General features: G+C 49.2%; 1 protein-coding gene and 1 long non-coding RNA gene across 3 annotated transcripts in view; one reads left to right on the top strand and one right to left on the bottom strand.

Moving 5' to 3' along the window:
* Positions 1-9,545, bottom strand: part of LOC117661269 (uncharacterized) — a 115,310-nt gene that overhangs the window by 33,848 nt on the left and 71,917 nt on the right. The window lies entirely within an intron of this gene.
* Positions 1-9,545, top strand: part of NOS1AP (nitric oxide synthase 1 adaptor protein) — a 206,753-nt gene that overhangs the window by 157,554 nt on the left and 39,654 nt on the right. The gene's annotated exons all lie outside the window — the stretch shown is intronic.

The following is a 9,545-nucleotide window of genomic DNA, read 5'->3' as shown; positions in this document are numbered from 1 at the left end:
TGACTGGATCAGCCCCTACCAGGTTCCAGCGCTGGGCTCCAGGAGGCCTCATGGATTTCTTTTCCTTCCAGGTTGCAGTGTGGTGGGCTGGGGAGAAACAGTGGTGGCTCCGCACTTGACTGCCAGCACTGGCGGGGCGGGGGGGAGTGAGGAGCAGCAGCAGTGCCAAGTTGGAAGGGGAGAGGGCGGGAGGAAGCAAATATCTGGGGAGAAGTGTCCGCGAAGTTTTTAATGCACCTGAACTCTCTCAACTTCCTCTTCCCACAGTCTCAAAAGATGCCCCAACTTTCCTTATCCCCAAAGTCAGTCCTCCAATCTTTTTCCGAACCTGCACACCGAGGGTGACGTTCCTTCTGCCTGGCAGCTGCTTATCAAGAAGTCAGTGGAAGGGCAGTCAGTGGGCACCGTCCCCCCCCAAGACCCCTTTCTGCCTCTGTCTTTGTCAACTGTTTCTTGGCCTGATGCCCAGGGGCTCTCTCCACCCTGCAGCCCCATCTTCTGCTTATTTGGAGGTTGTAGGAGTGGGGGTTGTTGGAGAAGGCTAGGCCCTTCTTCTCTCTCCCAACAGTAGACAGCAACATCTGGAGAAGATGAGGTTTTGTCTGCCCTGTGAGCAAATATAAACGATGAGCTCTCTCCAGACCCAGGTGGGCCAAAACTTCCCTATTTGGGTTGAGGTGTAGATGTTTCTCCCCACGCAGATCTTCACAACCTCCAGTTCCTTTGTGGATGAAATAATTGGGTGACATCATTTGGTAGAACAGGGTGTAATACAGGATCACTTGATTCTTGTTTCATAGTATTAGGAAAATAACAAAAAGTAGCAGGAAGACATCAATCCCTGAGACACCCACACACTGTCTTCTATTACCATGCCTGGTCAGTCAGGCAATGCCATTCTGGTGATCACCCAGTGCCCAGAGGCTATGAGGGTCCAGATGGAAAGGAAGCAGTTCCGCATCACTTGAAAAGCTAGGAACAGGATGAGGTCAGGATATTTCCAGGACACTCTCTCTCTCTGAGGACACCTGCCCATCTCTCCAAGCCATATAGGGGAGATGTCTCCAGGTCCTCTCCTTCCAATATTGTCATCCAGGGACATTAAGCTGCCCCCCCCTTCTCCACAGCACTCCTGCCACTGTGAAAAAGGTTCCACCATGGTATTCAGCAGCCCCTGCCTTCCCTCATTACTGAGAGATCTGGGCCTTTTACCTTTACCTGAATTTGGTTTATTTTGTAAGTACAAGTAACTGAATAAGTATCACCAGGTGCTTCATCACTGGCAGTTTTTAAGAAAAAACTGAACCACCACCTATCTGAAATGGGATTGACAGATATCTGGAGAGGAGGAGGGGGTGGCAGGGGAGCTGTGTAAGGGAAGGCTGCCCCAACAAGCCAGCATCCTTACCATGCACGATTGAAAACAGGGATTCCCTTTCGAGAAGGGCCAGCCTTCCTCATGCAGGACCACGGAACGCTGCTTCCCTGCCTCCTCCTCATGCTGTCCAGAGATTTGTCAAGGTAGAAGTTGGACTTGGAGGAAACTGCTTCCTCCAAACTTTCTCCTCTGCACTTCCATATGTAGCAGCAGCCTCCTGCTTTGCTGGGAGGAGGCACTGAACAGGGAAACACCAATGATGTCTGGATTTGGGACAAGAATGTCTCCTTTGGCATGCACAAGCGCACGTGCACACACGCACACCATTCCAAGCTTGGAGACTTTTATCCACATCTGAGCTTGCAAACTGCCAATCATGCTTGGGCTTGGGGGAGGGGCCCTCTCCTTCCTCTGTGGATAAAAGTTCCCAAACTTGAAATGTGCGTGGGGGGGTGAGCGTGCGCATGTGCATGTGCAGATGCGCTTGTCTGCCAGCAATTTGGGGAGGCGAACAGTTTGTGGGGCATCAAATTGTCCCCATGTCGAAACCAAAATGCCCAGCGATTTTAGCATCATGGATGTATTGTAATACTGTCCCTCTCAGGCTGGCGGGGACATACAGTTTAGCTCCCACCCAGGCGAGACCCTCCTGAAGCGTTACACTCATTGGAGTGGGCTAAAAACCACTTGTCAGTTTTTAGTGCTTCTTTCAACTGCTTGCTCAAGTCGCCAGACAAGGTTGGATTTACTTTTGCCTGGGCTCTGGTAACCACTGGTGCCGCCAGCTGTTTCAAGGGGATAACAGGACGAATTACTTCCTCTCTAATGCTATTGCATTGAGGCAGTCTCGAGAGGGCATCTGCCATAAAGTTCTTCCCTCCAGGAAGGTAGCGCAGGGAGAAATTAAATCGCTTAAAAGTGTGGAGCCCAGTGGACTTGTTTAGGTGACAGTTTTCATGGCATTTTCAAAGCCTCTAAGTTTTTGTGATCAATCCACACCTCAAAAGGGTGCTTCACCCCTTCAAGAAAATGCCTCCACGTTAACAGTGCCCAATGAACAGCAAATGCTTCCTTCTCCCATATGGCCCACCTTCTCTCGGTCTCCGATAATTTCCGAGAGGTACAGGCACAGGGTTGCAACTTCCCCTCTGCATTTGTTTGGAGTAACACTGCCCCGACGGCCACATCGCTGGCGTCAGCCTGAACAACAAACAGGGCTTCCATGTCGGGATGCTTAAGGACCGGTTTGGCAACAAACAGTCGTTTCAGTTTCTCAAAAGCCGTCTGACAGTCCATAGTCCACTTGAGAGGCCGGGAGGCCTCTCCTCTCCTTTTGTTTTCAGAAGATTAGTAATCGGTAAGGCAATTTTTGCGAACAAGGGGATGAACTGTCGATAGAAATTAGCAAAACCCAGGAAACTTTATAGTTGTTTGCAGGTGCGTGGGGGAGCCCATTCCAACATGGCCCGGACCTTCTCTGGATCCATTTCTATCCCCTCATGCAAAATGCCGTACCCCAGATAGTCAATTTTAGTCTGATGGAATTCACATTTTGATAGCTTAGCATACAGTTCAGCAGCTCTAAGTTTTTTCAGGATGGCCCTCATCAGTTTTACGTGGTCGTCCATGATCCCGGTATAAATAAGAATGTCATCAAGGTACACCAACACCCCCTTGTACAGGTGTTCGTGCAGTACTTCATTAATCAGTTGCATGAACACGGCAGGGGCTCCTTGGAAACTGAAAGGGAGCACCCAAAACTGGAAGTCGGCAGTTGAAAGCAGTTTTCCATTCATCACCTTCCTTAATCCGAACTCTATAATACGCCTCCCGCAAGTCCAATTTAGTAAAAAAAAATTCCTTTGCCCAGGTGAGCTAGCATGTCCTTCATGAGGGGCAGGGGGTAGACATTTTCTACGCAGATTGCATTGAGGTTTCGATAGTCAACCACCAGGCAATAAGACCCATCCGTCTTCTCCTGGAATAGTACTGGGGCGGCTACCACGGCCTAGCCGGTTGGATGAATCCACGTTTTAGGTTTTTATCAATAAAGTCTTGCAGTTCCCCCAACTCCCGAGGGGTCATGGGGTAGATTTTTGGTTTAGGGAGTTTTACCCCAGGAATTTTACCTACAGTTTTATCCCAGGAGTTTTACCTACAGTCTGTAGGCCGGTGGGGGACAGCACATCTGAAGCCTTTTCACTGAACACCTCCTGGAGGTCCCAGTATTCTTTTGGGATCTTTTCTTCCCCCACAATGTGGTCCGTTGCAGTCGCTGCCCCCTCACTCGCCACTTTGGCCATGTAATAGGGGTCCTCCCCTCTCTTCCCTAGTTGATTGGAGTGGATGCGCAACACGCCCATTTTCCAATTTATCCGTGGGTTCCATTTTCGGAGCCAGGGCAACCCAAGTAGGAGGGCCGTTTCATGCCCAGGGCCACAATAAAACTCAGAGTCTCTAGGTGATCCCCCATCCTCATCTCGATTGGTTCGGTTACAAAGTGGGCTTCCCCCCACCAGCCACCGATCCGTCTAGCTGACAGAATGTGATGGGCCTTTTCATCATTTTTAGTCTTAGCCCCATCTGTTTCACAATGTCCGGGCTGATGACACACCTGGTGCATCCCCAATCTAGAAGTGCTAGCATCTGCCTGTGGGCCCCAGTGGATGGTACCTTTAGTTCTATTGGGATGGTCATGGGGCCCCCATTCTGACCTACCAGGAGGTCCTCATCAGAATCAGTTTCAATTTCACTGTTGTCTGTGATGGTCGGAGTTCCCAACACACCCTGTTTCAGGGGAGCAAACGCAATGACTTCTACCCCTTTTAGGGTGGCTTCGCGGGCTTTCACGGGTGCTTTATCAGCTCTCTTCCCTCCAGTAGGGGTCGCCTTGGGTCCAGGCTTAGAGAAACACTCAGCTGCTCAGTGCCCCTCCTTCCCACATCTGAAACATGTGGAGGACTTCGGCTTGGAGCTTGCTGGTCCCACTGCAGCCTTTGGAGCCCCCTTGTGGGATGAGGAGGGTGGTTGGTTCCAGGTGCGCCCACCGTGGAAATTATCTCTGGCCAAATCGATCTCCATGTCCGCGGCCAGCACATACCAACTCTGCAGATCCTTAGGGGCCCCTCGGGAGCAGCAATCCTTGTAGACATCCTCATTTAGTCCATCTTTATAGCTCTCCAGCAGGGCTACTTCTGACCAACCTCTCATGTAGAGTGCCAACTCGTGGAACTCCTGGGTGTACTCCACCACCGATCTCCACCCCTGATGTATAGACTTCATTCTAATTCTCGCCCTTCGCTCTGAGGGGTGCTATGAATTTATCATAATTCCTCATCAGAGGGGAATCTTCATTATGGAGTCCCACCATCCACTCAGCTGCCACCCCCTCCAGGGCCCTGGTAAAGCACCTCACGCGTGCAGCATCTGAGGGGAAATCCTCCCCCCAGTCCTGCATGTGGTTCCACACTTGGGTTAAAAAGAATCCCAGTCCTTTCAGATCTCCCCCATATCTTACTGATAGTAAGGGAATTTTGGGCTTGCTTCGCCTCCGTGGCAGGGCCTGTCCAGCAGGGGGGCCCTGGGCCACAGCAGCTGCTTGAGTTCTGGAGGCCTGAGCTGTCCCTTCCCAGCTTTGGGCGCTCTCTTCCACACAAGCAGCAGCCTCCGTTTTGCCCCCGGGGCATTCAGCTGCTCCCCCCCCCCGGCAGGCAATCCACACCTTTCACGACTCTCAGCAGCCTCCCTCAGTAGTTGCAAAGCATGGGTGATCAGAAGATTTTCTTTCTGCTCTTTCTGCCAGGCAGCATTTCTGCCTCGGCTTCTGGTAGTTGTTTGTTTTTTTTTTTAATTTGATTTATATGCCGCCCTTCTCTGGAGACTCAGGGCGGCTTACAATGTGCTCAGCAATAGCCTTCATCCTTTTTGTATATTTATACAAAGTCAGCTTATTGCCCCCACAACTGGGTCCTCAATTTACCTACCTTAGAAAGGATGGAAGGCTGAGTCAACCTTGAGCCTTGGCAAGATTCGAACCTGCAGTAATTGCAGGCAGCTGGTCTTAATAACCAGCTTAATAACAGGGTGCCTTAGACCACTGTACTACCAAGGCTCTTGGTTGTTACTCTTTGAGGGGTCTTCTCCAGCTCTGGTAACCTCCCCATGTCCAGCGACCATTTAGCTTTCTCCGGCTTTTCCTCCAACTGTAAATCAGCCATCCACTCCGAAGCCTCCCAGCCAGGGTGTGACAGGGAGGTCGCGGATCCAGCAGCTCCCATCTGTTCCTGGTTGCTGCCTTGGTCAGACATTGTTTGCTCAGCCCCCATGGTAGTTTTCCAGGATGGCTGTTATTTGCAGACCTTGCTTAATGCCAGGTGTGCCTCCTTTTAGTACTCAAGAAAGAAAAACCCTGACTCCATTTTCATAGAGAAAGGTATGAAAGAAAGTTCATACTGAGTATGAACTGAATGCAACCAAATGCAACCAAAGAAAAGCAAGGTCTGAGGCAATAGGCACAAAAATCACATATAGAAAGCATTCCTCCCCCCAATCATCCAGTCAGGATTATCCAATCCACATCCCCCCCAGGGGTCATGTGAGGTGCAGCTTCCGATGGTGCCATCCTCCTGGTATGCCACAACGGTTGACCTTGAGTGCAGCTCTTCCCAGCTGCATAGAAAACACTGAGGAAAACTTTCTCCCCTCTTCTCCACCAGCTCACTTCCCCCCTCCCAGACATTCAAATAGCTCCCCCCTCCCCCTGTTACAATGGCAGCCAAGCAAGCAAGTAACAAAAAGGCGGAGGTTGTCATTGTGTTTTTCCTTTTTCTCTGGCCCTCCCCCCTTGACCAGACTGTTAATGTCCAATGATATGCGAATTAGATGTTTTTGGAACAGCTTTGAGTTTTGGCACCTCTTTGGTGGAGTTTTGCATTCCATTCTCACAGCTCCATCCTTGATTGGCCAATCTGTTCTGGATTAACACCTCTGGTTCCTGTCACCCTGTCACTCCCCTTCCTACCTCCCCAATATCCCCCTCCTTACATTTTATGGCAGGATGCCAGCAAAGCAGAGTATACTGAAGATGGCAGACCTTACATTTTGCCCCCCTTGAAAAATGGTTTTAGTCCTGCAAGAGAAAGAAAAGAAGAGAAAGGGTTAAGATTCAATGGGGTTTATCGGGGTATTCATTATGGAATTTGTGAAGGAGCTTTGGGGCTTGAACATGTTGGGTATCGACCCATTCTGTTTCAGAAGGAGGAAAGTCTTTCCAGGCAATTAAATATTGAACTTTCCCTCTATGTTTACGAGAGTCTAAAATTTCCTTGACTTCAAAATCCAGCTCTCCTTCTATCAGGATGGGGGTTGGAGGTAGTTTCATTGCAGGGCATAGAGGAGAAGTGATTGCCAGTTTTAACAAGCTACAATGGAAAACTGGGTGAACATGTCTGAGGTATTTGGGCAGGTCTAATTGTACTGTTTCACGGTTGATAATTTTAATAACATGAAAGGTCTCAATGTACTTAGGACCTAATATCTTTGAGGGTTGTCTGGATTGGAGGGATTTGGTGGCAAGATAGACTTTGTCCCTGATGTTGAAGTCTTTCAGTTTAGAGCATTTTTGTTGGCTTGTTTTTTTAAGTCTCTTGTGCTTTTTCAAGGGCTTTGTGGACTACTGGCCAGGTGCTTTGAAGTTCTGCAATCCAGTCTGCTAAGCCCTTTTTCAAGAGCTTTGTGGACTACTGGCCAGGTGCTTTGAAGTTCTGCAATCCAGTCTGCTAAGGAAGTGGTTTGTGATTTGGTCTGTGATAGTTCTGGTATGGCCACAAAGTCCTGGCTTGTCACAACTTTGAATGGTATGAAGCCAGTGCTGCTATGTACTGCATTATTGTAGGCTACCTCTGCAAAAGGGTCAGCCCAATTGACCTGCTGGTAGTTAACGTAGCATTGCAGGGGCCATTTCAAGACCCTATCAGTATGTTCACAGCCTCCATTCATCTGGGGGTGATGGGAGGAGCTAAGTCCCCAGGTGGTGTCAAGCAATTTTAAGGATTCCTGTCAAACTTGCGAAGTGAGCTGTGCTCCACGATCTGAGATGATTCATTCTAGGGACCCATGAATTCTATAAACATGTTGCATGAAGAGCTTGGCCAGAGTACATGCTGAGGGGATCTTGGGGCAATGCATGAAGTACACCTGTTTGGAGAAGAGGTCAGTTATTACCCATATTACCCTGTTTCCTGAGCTCTCTGGTAGCTCCAGTATAAAGTCCATGGAAATCTCTTTCCACGGTACCTGGGGTTTTGCCACTGGTTGAAGGAGATCCAAAGTTTTCCCTCCATCACAAAGCTCTCAATGTCCTTTTTCAAAAATGGCCACCAGAATTGGTTTTTCACCAAGTGCAAGGTTTTTATAAGCCAAAATGTCCTGCCGCCTTTTAGTCATGGCTTCTTTGGAGGATTAGGGTACACTGACTGTCTGGTATATACAACTTGGCCCCCATCCAGGCTACGCCATCCCATATGGTGCATTCTGCCTGGTGGTTTTTGAACCAGTTATTATTTTCTAAAGCCCCTTTCAGCATTGCCAGTAACTCATCCAGCGTTCAAGGGGTGATTTTCACCTATGCTCTGGTAATGGCAGGGGCTGCCAGCTCTTTGGAGGAGATGACTGGGCTAACAACATCAACTTTGAAACTATTGTATTGGAGCAATCATGAGAGGGCATAGGCCAAAAAGTCCCCTCCCACAGGAGATACTATAGCATGAAGTTGAAACCATTAAAGTATTGGGCTCAGATAACTTGTTTTGGGGCTCTCTAGGGCTTTTTTAAGCTTCCAGATTTTTGTGGTCTATCCATACTTCGAAAGAGGTTTTTCCCCCTTCCCAAAAGTGCCTCCACATTAGGCGCATCCAGTGCACTGCATATGCCTCCTTTTCCCAAGCTGCCCATCTCTGCTTAGCATATGTCTTTTTGGAGATGTAAGCTAAAGTTTGTAAGCCCCATGGTCATTCTTCTGAAATAAAACAGCTCTGTCTGCTACGTCACTGCCATCAGCTTGAATGACAAATGGGGCATTTGGGTCTGGGTGTTTTAGCACAGGTTCAGCTGCAAACAGGTGTTCGAACCTCTCAAACTCTGCTTGGCATTCCATTTTCCACTTTAGGGGTTGGCTTGGTTTGGGATTTCCCTCCCCTTTTGTTTTTAAGAGGTTGGCGATGGGGAGAGCTATCTATGCGAATGACAGGATGAATTGCCAATAAAAATTGGCAAACCCAAGGAAGCTCTGGAGTTGTTTTCAGGTGCATACGTGCCCATTCTAAAACAGCTCACAGTTTTTCAGGATCCATCTTCAATCTTCATGGGAGATGCAATAGCCCAAGTAGTCTATTTTTCGTTTGTGGAATTCACACTTGGAAAGTTTGGCATATAGCTGGGCAACACAAAGCTTCTTCAGCACAACCCTGACCTGTTGCATGTGTGAGGAAGGGTGAGGAAGACCATGGGGGGAGGCCTAGTGCTTCCGACCATCCAAGCCCCCGTGAACCACTGAGATATCTCATGCTTCCCCACCACCACCACCATCCTACCCCCGCAAGTCATCACTCACCTTTGAAGATCTTGATGATCAAGACAGCTGTGTCCTCTCCAGCCTCTCTGCCATGGTTTCTTTGCCTGTATCCTGGCAGGCTCCAGTCATCTTTGCAAAAAGCTTTTGGCATGAAGAAAGGAAGCCAGGAGGGGTGTGAGCATTGCTCCTGGCCTCCATTCTTCGCACCAAAAGTCTTGAGGAAAGCCGGCCAAAGCCTGCAAGGGTGAGTGATTGCATTCTGTCAGGTTCCGGTTGTCTTTGCAAAAAACTTTTGGCACGAAGAATGGAGGCTGGGAGGGGTGTGCACACCACTCTCAGCCTCCATCCTTTGCACCAAAAGCCTTGAGCAAAGCCAGCCAAAGCCTGCAGGGGCAAGTGATTGCATCCCAGCAGGCTTTGCAAAAAGCTTTTGGCACAAAGAACGGAGGACAGGAGTGGCAGAGAGGCTGGAGAGGACAAAGCTTATTAGATCTTTGAAAGGTAAGTGAGTCTCCACAGACCCAGTGCCTGTGGAGATCCAGGGGTCGGGAGGGGGGGATAGGCAAGGCAAATGTAGTGCCTCTGCAGTTGTTTGTA

The sequence above is a fragment of the Pantherophis guttatus genome, chromosome 3 (genome assembly GCF_059756535.1).
Source record: "Pantherophis guttatus breed Tessera chromosome 3, ASM5975653v1, whole genome shotgun sequence".
In the NCBI taxonomy this organism is placed as follows: domain Eukaryota; kingdom Metazoa; phylum Chordata; class Lepidosauria; order Squamata; family Colubridae; genus Pantherophis; species Pantherophis guttatus.
The sequence above is the reverse complement of the archived record's forward strand: the minus strand, read 5'-3'. Positions and strand labels throughout refer to the sequence as shown.